General features: G+C 40.4%; 1 pseudogene; it reads left to right on the top strand.

Annotated features, from left to right (window-relative positions):
* Positions 1-516: 516 nt before the first annotated feature.
* LOC140931604 (uncharacterized) lies at positions 517-11556 on the top strand (annotated as a pseudogene).
* The last annotated feature ends 973 nt before the right edge of the window (positions 11557-12529 follow it).

The raw sequence follows: 12529 nt of genomic DNA, 5'->3' as shown, positions 1-12529 counted from the left end.
CTAGTTTGTAGGTCCCGCGTTCCTAGCGAAGACCGTGGAAACTGGGGATAAGAATCGTGACGACTTTCATTGTATGGAAATGAGTCTCGTGATGAGCATGTGGTTTATTTTGGGGGATGACTGGAATAACGCGCAATGTTTATCACGTTTAAGTGCTTTTCTTCCATGCAAGAAATCAGACTTTGTCTTTTGCGTTAAAACAGGTTACGTTTCATGCTTATGACATAGTAAGCCGATAAAATCGCAAGTGCAAAACAGACATAACAAAAAGTAAAACTGTAAACTCTCTCTGATCTTATGGTAATTTGGTTCTGACCTTCACGATCACGTGCGAAAAAGCAAATACAGCTAAACGTGACAGAAAGAATAGTTTTGTAAAGACGTGTTCCGGGTCATGGTAGCGCAGAATCTGGGGATGAAAATCGACACGATGCTCTCAATCTCAGTGAACGCTTCGAAAAACAACGCGCAATTGTCCGAATGTTATGTTTTGAGACGAAAAATTTGGAAAGATTAATGGATTACACGGTGATGTCGCTTACAAATCCACACACCATTCGTGGTAGACCCACACTAAAAGATGTCGAGCGTTTTCGGAATGGTTCGTTCCACGAATTCTGTCATTTGAAAGCGTTGATAACTTTGAAAGAAGTGAATACATCAGATGTTGAAACAAGGAAGAATGTTCATGAGCAGAATTTCGATGGTGAGGTAAAAAACAACAAGCAAATCGTCGTTAATTTACCTCTTGTGTTCAACAGCCTGATTCTTTTCCTTTTTTTCATGATGCTGGATACTTAATTGTAACGAACAACTTGATAATTCGTACATCATTAATATTATTGTACAGGCGATGATAAATGTCGAGGAAACAAATCTTGGGCCGATTTTGGAATCTTTGAAACTCAAATGAAATTCAATGAAATTGCCTGATTTGAATAACCTGATCTAGAATTCTTATGTATTTGCAAAATACTGTAGGAAAACGGCATAAAAAAGAATTCAAATTCATTTTCGGCGACCGAAATTTACGGCTTCGAGACAGCACTTCCGTTTGCTGTCCACTTGCTGTCCACCGCAACAGATGATGACGGAAATGACGTAGTAAGGTAAAAGTGTTCAAGATCACAGCAATAAAAGGAGATGGTAAACCTACACGACTTTTACCTCATGCCAAAATGCTGCTCGTTCCAATAAAGTTTTTTTCGTCTGCTGGGTAGATTATGCTCTGGAAGGTTCTACATTTTCACTGAGTAAATGTTATTTTACCCGCATGTTTCACACTGAGAGATCATGACACACATATCGATTTACTGTGGCTATTAGCGGCGAAGAGCGTTGCGTGACGACATTAAAAACGGCTGTGTAGCAGACTATTTTGAAGCATGATGGTGAAACTTTTTATTACGGCTGAATAAGGGTTCCAATTTTCTCCAAAGTATCTTCTGTATCTGAATAACTAAGCGATTTTCTTTAGTCCATGAATGTAATGTTTTTGTGCAATGCTGTATCACGTTAAGCCCAACTCATTAGTTTTGTCTGGAAAATCTTAAATTATTACGTAGCCTGCAGTGCAGGCGTATTTTGGGTGGGCGAAACCTTGTTCGTGTTCGTAATATTGTTGTAGCCGCCATCTTTGATTTTATGACAGTGGAAGATTGGGGAGAGTAGAAATAGTAACCCTTACGGTAGGTGCGAGGGCGAAAGAAGGAAAGGGGGGAGGGGGAGGGGAGAAAAAAAATACGCCTGCCCGATATCATTGTTCTTTTGGGAAACTCCGTACGCTGGCAAACGGAGCTCCTGATTGGTGCGGCATAGGGAAGTAGATTGATGTCTGTCAATTAACTGCAAGTCTATATTGTTTATTCCGTTTCCGTCAGTCTTTTGGAATTGGAGCGGCTGGGAATGTCGCGTGTATTACGCAGTGAGAAAGTTAAAGCGATTTCTACACTGATCATCAGGACAAGATTTGCTCACAGCACTAAAACCTACACCACTTTTACCTCATGCCAAAATGCTTCTTGTTCCAATACGTTTTTTTTCTGGCGAGTAGATTATGTTCTAGGGGGTTCTATGTTTTGACTGAGCAAATGTGATTTTACCAGCTTGTTTCACACTGAGAGGTCATGACACGCTTATTGATTTTCTGTGGTTTTTTGAATTTCTGGTCTTCATAATTTGCCCTCTGATGCAAGAGCGTTTTCTTTAACCTCTTTTGAAGCGTAAAGCTCTTTTTGTCGCTAAATAAGGCTGTTAGGTTCTTTATTTTTGTCCAAAGTGCCTCAGGATCTGAATAACTAAGCGATTTTCTTTCTAGTCCGAGAATGTGATGTTTTCCTGCAATGTTGTATCATGCTGGGCCCAGCTCGTTAGTTTTTTAAAATTGTTTGCAGGATGTTAAATTCTCACGGATAGCGATTTACAGAGATGAACTTAGAAGAATGAATTGCAGCTTAAACTGAAGCTTCATCAGCTGTGGAGAATTGCATTGTGTCTCAGTCAAGATAAAAACAATGATTAACTCCAGCTTGTTTTTCTTAAGACAATGCGAGTCTTTGGACTGGAGCGACTGTTTGGTTGTTTTGTTATTGTCGGCTACTCATTTCCGGAAGAGCGGTCACGCGCGTCTAATTAGGGGGTGTTTCTCATTTTCACAGTGTTTTCGGGCAGGCGTTTTCTCTTCTCTCTCGCGCCCCCTCCCGGCCCCCTCCCCGCTCCCTTTGACTCGCCCCATCTCCTCCTCTCTTTGGGAAGTTTCAACATGGCGCTTTCGCGAGCAAATTGCGCGCTCAAAGAAAACGCCTGCACTGCAGGCTATGCACAGTTAGTTGATATGTCCATATTTCGGTGATGTAGGAGCTGTTCGTAAGGTCTTTCCTGATTCGTTCTTTTAAACAATGGTAATTCATTGTTTACAATTGTTTCCCAATGCTTTCCGTTTTGGGTAGTAAGCCAATTGGCTTTCAGCTTCCGAGCAGCTGCTACATACGCATATTTGCACGTGCCACTAGGCCTAGGCTTGTCTCGAGACTCTTTACAAAGGCGATTTGCAAAGATATACATCCTTGTAAAACAGCAAATATGTCAGTAAAATGCCAAATCAATTGAGGTTTTGATGACTTGAAAGAACCTACCATTAGCGGCCTGTTGAGGGGCGGGGGGAAGGCAGGTGAGGTGGGAGTGGGGGGGGGAGGAGGAGGGGTTAAGAGTAAAGCTTTACCCAAGCTTGAACTTTGCGGAGCAGGGCTGAAAATAACACCCGGCCAACAGACGATGTTCGGCCAAAATGATCATTATTCGCATAATTCTGTGAATTACAAAAACAGTTAAACCAGAAATATAGGGCGCACCGAATTAACCCCTTTTTTGCGCAGGAATATCATTACTTTGCGCAGGAATTTATTAATGCCGATGACGTCATAGAGTGGTGACTTCTGTTCACTGATTCTGGGCGCGTAAATCGTGCATATTAATGAGGGTGAAGGCAAACTTGCTCTCTTTAGCAGGGATACAATGTTTTCCTCACCCCACTCCTCCTCCTGCTCCTTCACAATTAATTTATTTCCCTTTTTTTACTTTAATTTTTATTTTCATTTTCCCTCCACCACATCGACCCTACATCGACCCCACACTCAACTTTTTTTGAACACAGCTTCTTAAATAGTGAAGCTATATACCACCACCACATTTCTATTGTTTTCCGTGCACCACCACCACCACCACTACACCACCACCACTGTGCTTTGGCATATTATCGATCTCTGACTTAAAATACTTTCTGAAATAATCTAGGTACCTGATCTTTCTTCTTTCGCACATTTTTACTAGGTCCCAATCAAACATGGAATACACTTTGGAACAATTAAACTATTTTAGAGCATGTTACATCGCCTTCAACTTAGTTCCCCAAGGACTTCGAGAAGTCTTTAAACAAGAGTGGGATTTCCTTTACAAGACAACTCCGTTTGGGGAATGGAAAGATATTTCACAAAATGGCCGCGATTTCCACAATAAAGAATCACGAAAGAGTCACACAAAGAATGCGCGACTTTTAGCGACAATACAAGGGGGAAACACGGCGGAGTGGGATTGCAGTTGCCTGTTTTTTGCTATTTTGTACTCGGATTGCATTGGCAGTACTCTTAGTCCAGCAGTCAGAAAAGAAGTTAACGATCTCAGACATGTTCGAAATGATATCGCTCACTTGAACGAGGTTGAACTTACTGATGCTGAATTCCATAATTATGTAGCGAGAGTGTTAGCTGCTTTTAATTCACTGAAGCTTCCATTAAATGAAGTTGATCATATACAAAACCAGACAAACTTTCCAACAGCTGAAGTAAATAGCCTTAAAATGCAGGCTGGTAATCTTCAAGCTGAGTTAAAAACCAAAGAAGAAGAAAACAAAAATCTAAACTCCGAATTACAATTGAGTCAAGCCACATTACAGACAAAGCAGGAAGAAGTGGAAACAATTGGCGAGAATTTGAAAAGCAAAGAAGAAGAAAACAGAAAACTAACCTCAGAATTACAGTTGACTTCATTCTCTCTTGAAATGACGCAAGGAGCATTACAAACAAAACAGAAAGAAGTGGAAACACTTACTCAGGAAATCAATTCCAAAGTCGATTCTTTCTGTACTCTGACATTCAAGCCATCACAGAAGATTATCAAGCGATCACGTGATGTCGCGAGAATCATGAAAAAACTGGAGGAGCTTCACAATGAAAGTAAAGGAGCCATCAGCACCATTTATATCTCAGGAATTCCGGGCTGTGGTAAAACTCAGTTAGCTCGGCAATTGGGAGAGGAAGTTTTCGATATGCGTGAAGACGGAGAAGGTCTTATGTTTGTTGCAACCCTAAATGTAGAAACCCTGGATTCACTTGCAGACTCCTACTCCAGTCTGGCAAGACATTTGGGAATAACAGAATACACTCTCATCAACCTCGAGACTTCTACAAAGGGGAAACCAAGAGAAAAAATCCAGTATCTGAAGCAAGTCATTTATCCAAAGACGAAGCAATTCTCCAACTGGCTGATAATTGCAGACAACGTTGTTGACCTTTCATTGGTCTGCAGGGATCTACCTCCGACCGGTAGTGAAGAATGGGGCCATGGTCAGGTGCTAATAACTACTCAAGATAGCAGCTCAATACCCTCCAATGCTCCACTTACTTACCATGAGTCTCTTAGCAAAGGAATGCATCCCGATGACGCAGTGAACCTATTACGACAAGTATCTCAGATTGAGGATCAGAACCAAGATGAAAAGGTCGCTGAAGTTCTTGAGTATCAGCCACTTGCTTTAGCAGCCGCTGCCTTTTATGTACAAACCGTTCTGGTCAGTGGCTCTCCGAACTATAGTTGGAAAAACTACTTGGAGGCACTTTCCCACGGCGAACGTGAAGCGACAGAAAAACTTCTTGCAAACCAGAACAAGGCGTATTCCAAAACGACAACTACTGCCATTGAAATGGCTATTATGAGAGCTTTAGAAAGTGATGACGTTCTTCGAGAAGTATTGTATTTGTTTTCTCTTTGCGCACCTGAGTCTCTTCCAATGGAAGTTGCTGTTGACTTCGTTAAATTACGTATCACTGGGCAATCAGAAGAATTGATCAAAACTAAACTTTTCAAAGCCTCCTTATTGTCTTGTTCACAAGACAAAGACGGTTCATATACATTTATAAGGATGCACAACATCGTTCATGAAGTGCTCAAGTCAATTATAACATCTACAATTGACTCAACAGATAGAGTTCAGTGCATTTCTGATGTCATTGAGATCTTTCAGTCTATAATGGAAGAGAACAGAAATCTGTTACATTCAAGTAGGCACGTGTTTGCTAAGTTACGTGCAATTACGAGTCACTGTAAAGTATTACAGGTACTTGTTAACACCGATTTCACTAAATCAGAAGTAATCCTAAATTCAATCAACCCTGGAAATTTAGTTTCGTGGCTTTCCTTAACCGCTGATGTGTGCTGTAGCCTTAGTAACCCGTCAGATGCATATCTTTTTAGTACGTCAAGCTGTAATTTTATACATTTTCTTAACGATTTAAAAGAAGACAAATTGTTAAGAGCGGACACCTACAACATACAAGGAAAGGTTTACAGTGAGCTTGGCAGGTACAGTGAAGCTACAGAATACCATGAAAAGGCTCTCAACATTACAAAAGAGATTTATGGTGAAAAGCATGGTGACGTAGCAGCAAGTTACAACAACCTTGGAGCTGTTTTCAGTGCCCTTGGCCAGTACAGTGAAGCTAAAGAATACTTTGAGAAGGCTCTCATCATTACCAAAGAGGTTTACGGTGAAAACCATGGTGACGTAGCAACAAGTTACAACAACCTTGGAGCTGTTTTCACTGACCTTGGCCAGTACAGTGAAGCTGAAGAATACTATGAGAAGGCTCTCATCATTAGAAAAGAGATTTATGGTGAAAAGCATGGTGACGTAGCAGCAAGTTACAACAACCTTGGAGCTGTTTTCAGAGACCTTGGCCAGTACAGTGAAGCTAAAGAATACTATGAGAAGGCTCTCATCATTACCAAAGAGATTTACGGTGAAAAGCATGTTAACGTAGCAGCAAGTTACAACAACCTTGGGGCTGTTTTCAGTGACCTTGGCCAGTACAGTGAAGCTAAAGAATATTATGAGAAGGCTCTGATTATTAGAAAAAAGATTTATGGTGAAAAGCATGTTAACGTAGCAGCAAGTTACATCTTCCTTGGAGCTGTTTTTGGTGAACTTGGCCAGTACAGTGAAGCTGAAGAATACTATGAGAAAGCTCTCATTATTAGAAAAGAGATTTATGGTGAAAAGCATGGTGACGTGGCAGCAGGTTACAACAACCTTGGAGCTGTTTTCGGTGCCCTTGGCCAGTACAGTAAAGCTAAAGAATACTATGAGAAGGCTCTCATCATTAGAAAGGAGATCTATGGTGAAAACCATGGTGACGTAGCAACAAGTTACAACATCCTTGGAGCTGTTTTCAGTGACCTTGGCCAGTACAGTGAAGCTAAAGAATACTATGAGAAGGCTCTTATCATTAGAAAAGAGATTTATGGTGAAAAGCATGGCGACGTAGCAGCAAGTTACATCTTCCTTGGAGCTGTTTTTGGTGAACTTGGCCAGTACAGTGAAGCTGAAGAATACTATGAGAAGGCTCTCATTATTAGCAAAGTGATTTACGGTGAAAAGCATGGTGACGTAGCAGCAAGTTACAACAACCTGGGAGTTGTTTTCAGTGACCTTGGCCAGTACACTGAAGCTAAAGAATACTATGAGAAGGCTCCCATCATTAGAAAAGAGATTTATGGTGAAAAGCGTGGTGAGGTAGCAACAAATTACAACAACCTTGGAGCTGTTTTCACGAACCTTGGCCAGTACAGTGAAGCTAAAGAATACTATGAGAAGGCTCTCATCATTACCAAAGAGATTTGTGGTGAAAAGCATGGTGACGTAGCAGCAATTTACAGCAACCTTGCAGCTGTGTTTAGTGACCTTGGCCAGTACAGTGAAGCTAAAGAATATCATGAGAAGGCTCTCATCATTAGAGAAGAGATTTATGGTGAAAAGCATGGTGACGTAGCAAAAAGTTACAACAACCTTGGAGCTGTTTTCAGTGACCTTGGCCAGTACAGTGAAGCTAAAGAATACTATGAGAAGGCTCTCATCATTAAAAAAGTGATTTACGGTGAAAAGCATGGTGAGGTAGCAGCAAGTTACATCAACCTTGGAGCTGTTTTCAGTGACCTTGGCCAGTACTGTGAAGCTAAAGAATACTATGAGAAGGCTCTCATCATTACCAAAGAGATTTATGGTGAAAAGCATGGCGACGTAGCAACAAGTTACATCAACCTTGGAGCTGTTTTCAGTGAACTTGGCCAGTACTGTGAAGCTAAAGAATACTATGAGAAGGCTCTGATTATTAGAAAAAAGATTTATGGTGAAAAGCATGTTAACGTAGCAGCAAGTTACATCAACCTTGGAGCTGTTTTTAGTGACCTTGGCCAGTACAGTGAAGCTAAAAAATACTATGAGAGGGCTCTCATCATTACCAAAGAGATTTATGGTGAAAAGCATGGTGACGTAGCAGCAAGTTACAACAACCTTGGGGCTGTTTTCAGTGACCTTGGCCAGTACAGTGAAGCTAAAGAATATTATGAGAAGGCTCTCATCATTACCAAAGAGATTTACGGTGAAAAGCATGGTGACGTAGCAGGAGGTTACGTCAACCTTGGAGCTGTTTTCAGTGACCTTGGCCAGTACAGTGAAGCTAAAGAATACTACGAGAAGGCTCTCATCATTAGAAAAGAGATTTATGGTGAAAAGCATGGTAACGTAGCAGAAAGTTACAATAACCTGGGAATACTTTACAGAAAACTTGGCCAGTACAGTGAAGCTAAAGAATATTATGAGAAGGCTCTCATCACTACCAAAGAGATTTACGGAGAAAAGCATGTTGACGTAGCAGTAAGTTACAACAACCTGGGAGTTGTTTACAGAAACCTTGGCCAGTACAGTGAAGCTATAGAATACTGTGAGAAGGCTCTCATCATTAGAAAAGAGATTTACGATGAAAAGCATTGCGACGTAGCAGCAAGTTACAACAATCTGGGAATTGTTTTCATTGACCTTGGCCAGTACAGTGAAGCCAAAGAATACTATGAGAAGGCTCTCATCATTAGAAAAGAGATTTATGGTGAAAAGCATGGTAACGTAGCAGAAAGTTACAATAACCTGGGAATACTTTACAGAAAACTTGGCCAGTACAGTGAAGCTAAAGAATATTATGAGAAGGCTCTCATCACTACCAAAGAGATTTACGGAGAAAAGCATGTTGACGTAGCAGTAAGTTACAACAACCTGGGAGTTGTTTACAGAAACCTTGGCCAGTACAGTGAAGCTATAGAATACTGTGAGAAGGCTCTCATCATTAGAAAAGAGATTTACGATGAAAAGCATTGCGACGTAGCAGCAAGTTACAACAATCTGGGAATTGTTTTCATTGACCTTGGCCAGTACAGTGAAGCCAAAGAATACTATGAGAAGGCTCTCATCATTAGAAAAGAGATTTATGGTGAAAAGCATGGTGACGTAGCAGCAAGTTACAACAACCTTGGGGCTGTTTTCAGTGACCTTGGCCAGTACAGTGAAGCTAAAGAATATTATGAGAAGGCTCTCATCATTACCAAAGAGATTTACGGTGAAAAGCATGGTGACGTAGCAGGAGGTTACGTCAACCTTGGAGCTGTTTTCAGTGACCTTGGCCAGTACAGTGAAGCTAAAGAATACTACGAGAAGGCTCTCATCATTAGAAAAGAGATTTATGGTGAAAAGCATGGTAACGTAGCAGAAAGTTACAATAACCTGGGAATACTTTACAGAAAACTTAGCCAGTACACTGAAGCTAAAGAATATTATGAGAAGGCTCTCATCACTACCAAAGAGATTTACGGAGAAAAGCATGTTGACGTAGCAGTAAGTTACAACAACCTGGGAGTTGTTTACAGAAACCTTGGCCAGTACAGTGAAGCTATAGAATACTGTGAGAAGGCTCTCATCATTAGAAAAGAGATTTACGATGAAAAGCATTGCGACGTAGCAGCAAGTTACAACAATCTGGGAATTGTTTTCATTGACCTTGGCCAGTACAGTGAAGCCAAAGAATACTATGAGAAGGCTCTCATCATTAGAAAAGAGATTTATGGTGAAAAGCATGGTAACGTAGCAGAAAGTTACAATAACCTGGGAATACTTTACAGAAAACTTGGCCAGTACAGTGAAGCTAAAGAATATTATGAGAAGGCTCTCATCACTACCAAAGAGATTTACGGAGAAAAGCATGTTGACGTAGCAGTAAGTTACAACAACCTGGGAGTTGTTTACAGAAACCTTGGCCAGTACAGTGAAGCTATAGAATACTGTGAGAAGGCTCTCATCATTAGAAAAGAGATTTACGATGAAAAGCATTGCGACGTAGCAGCAAGTTACAACAATCTGGGAATTGTTTTCATTGACCTTGGCCAGTACAGTGAAGCCAAAGAATACTATGAGAAGGCTCTCATCATTAGAAAAGAGATTTATGGTGAAAAGCATGGTGACGTAGCAGCAAGTTACAACAACCTTGGGGCTGTTTTCAGTGACCTTGGCCAGTACAGTGAAGCTAAAGAATATTATGAGAAGGCTCTCATCATTACCAAAGAGATTTACGGTGAAAAGCATGGTGACGTAGCAGGAGGTTACGTCAACCTTGGAGCTGTTTTCAGTGACCTTGGCCAGTACAGTGAAGCTAAAGAATACTACGAGAAGGCTCTCATCATTAGAAAAGAGATTTATGGTGAAAAGCATGGCGACGTAGCAACAAGTTACATCATCCTTGGAGCTGTTTTCAGTAAACTTGGCCAGTACAGTGAAGCTAAACAATACTATGAGAAGGCTCTCATTATTAGAAAAGAGATTTATGGTGAAAAGCATGGTGACGTGGCAGCAGGTTACAACAACCTTGGAGCTGTTTTCGGTGCCCTTGGCCAGTACAGTAAAGCTAAAGAATACTATGAGAAGGCTCTCATCATTAGAAAGGAGATCTATGGTGAAAAGCATGTTAACGTAGCAGCAAGTTACAACAACCTTGGGGCTGTTTTCAGTGACCTTGGCCAGTACAGTGAAGCTAAAGAATATTATGAGAAGGCTCTGATTATTAGAAAAAAGATTTATGGTGAAAAGCATGTTAACGTAGCAGCAAGTTACATCAACCTTGGAGTTGTTTACATAAGCCTTGGCCAGTACAGTGAAGCTAAAGAATACTATGAGAAGGCTCTCATCATTAGAAAGGAAATTTACGGTGATCAACATGCTTTGACTGAGGAAACGTTCCGCACCTTAAAGATAGTTGATCGGGAAATAAGAGCTCGGACAGTTAATTGCATTATTATCTAAGAAAAACAGCCAATTAAGTAGAAGGTATATTACCGTTATTATTTCAGTGATTTATTTATTGGAAACTTGTTGGAGAATTTGAGGACGTTCGGTGCACTCTTTTTTTTGTCTTTTTTGTTGATTGTTTTCTTTTTTTTTTATAAAAGCCTTTTTTAAAGACGGTTCAGCCTGAAATTTGCCAGAATATTAAGAACATGCTAAGAACATACCTGGGGCTCTGAGAAGAACAATTTATTTTTCACTGTTTTTTCTTTACTAGATCCATAAAATCTAAATTACATTATGTCCTTCATGGAATCAGAGTGCGTGTAAAATTTTGTTCTTTTAACACATTCCCATTGCGTATGGTCAATAATACATTTACATTGTACTGGTACAATTTATTATTGTGAAAACTATAATCATTTTCTTTAGCGATGAACTGAATGCTAATTACGAGCCTCCTGTCATCAGATCAAATTATAGGTTTAACTTGTTTTAGATTTCTTACTGCAAATTTTCAAAAATAGTGCGACTTTTTTAACTTTAACAAACATGTTTTGTCTGTTACAATGTATGGTATACGTTACGTTGCTTTGCAAAACAATACGCTTCATAAATTTAAAGGGAACAAAATTTAAAATAGATGCGCGTGCACGCATCCATAGAGAAAGCGTCAGATTGATTTCTTTGACCTGTTGATTAAAGTCAGGCTTTTCCCACTTAATGTACATAGACTCCTTAAGCTTAACCTGATACCTTTGTGGGGTAGAGACTAAGGTCTTAAAGCAGCCTAAGCTACAGGAGGTACGACAAGACTCTCAGAAGCCTGTAAGTGCTTATAAACGTGAGACGATCTTTCCTATGACACAGACATGTGCTCGTGCACGCGCGTGGAAAAGTGTCGGCTTGTTTCGCCAATGTAACAGGAAAATTTGTAGACGATGCGCGTACGAAACCTGTCAGGAAGAGGATCTTTCACGTTGAATAAGTTCTTAATTTCAAAAGTAGAATTAACAAACTTGATGAGTTTGCGCGCCCTCCGTTGTGCAACACCCGAAAAATACCCGATGTAGGGGATTTTAAAATAGTGCCTAGGTAACTCTGGCTGCTCCACACCTGTCGAAGGTCGAGTGTCGTTCCCTTCTACTGCTGTCGTGACGTAACGGTGGAGTAGCATGTCTAATACATGCTCGGGATAGAGATTCTTGCGCAAAATAGCAAACAAATTCTGAATGTCATTGTGAAAACCCAGCCAAGTGTTATTGATCTTAAAGGTCCTGTCAATAAGGGTTTTAACCAGTCCTCTTTTGTAGCAAGGAGGCGTAAAGCTTAAGAAATTAGTAAGGACATCCGTGAAGGTCTTCTTGCGGTATACGGTGGTGACAGGGAAGTGTGGGGATTTGTTATTCAACAGCACATCAAGAAAAGTTAACTTATGGTTACCCTCATCACGTTCTAATTAAGCCAAATGGGATATTCTAAAATAGCCAATTTCTTGTGAAAAATAGCCATTTTAGCAGTGTTTCTTTTTCACATTTGACATAGTAGGCTTAAAAAGTGGTATTACGTAGAATGAAAATTCAAAATGTTACCATG

Source organism: Porites lutea, chromosome 3 (genome assembly GCF_958299795.1).
Source record: "Porites lutea chromosome 3, jaPorLute2.1, whole genome shotgun sequence".
Classification (NCBI taxonomy): Eukaryota; Metazoa; Cnidaria; class Anthozoa; order Scleractinia; family Poritidae; genus Porites; species Porites lutea.
This window is presented reverse-complemented; position numbering and strand designations above follow the sequence as displayed.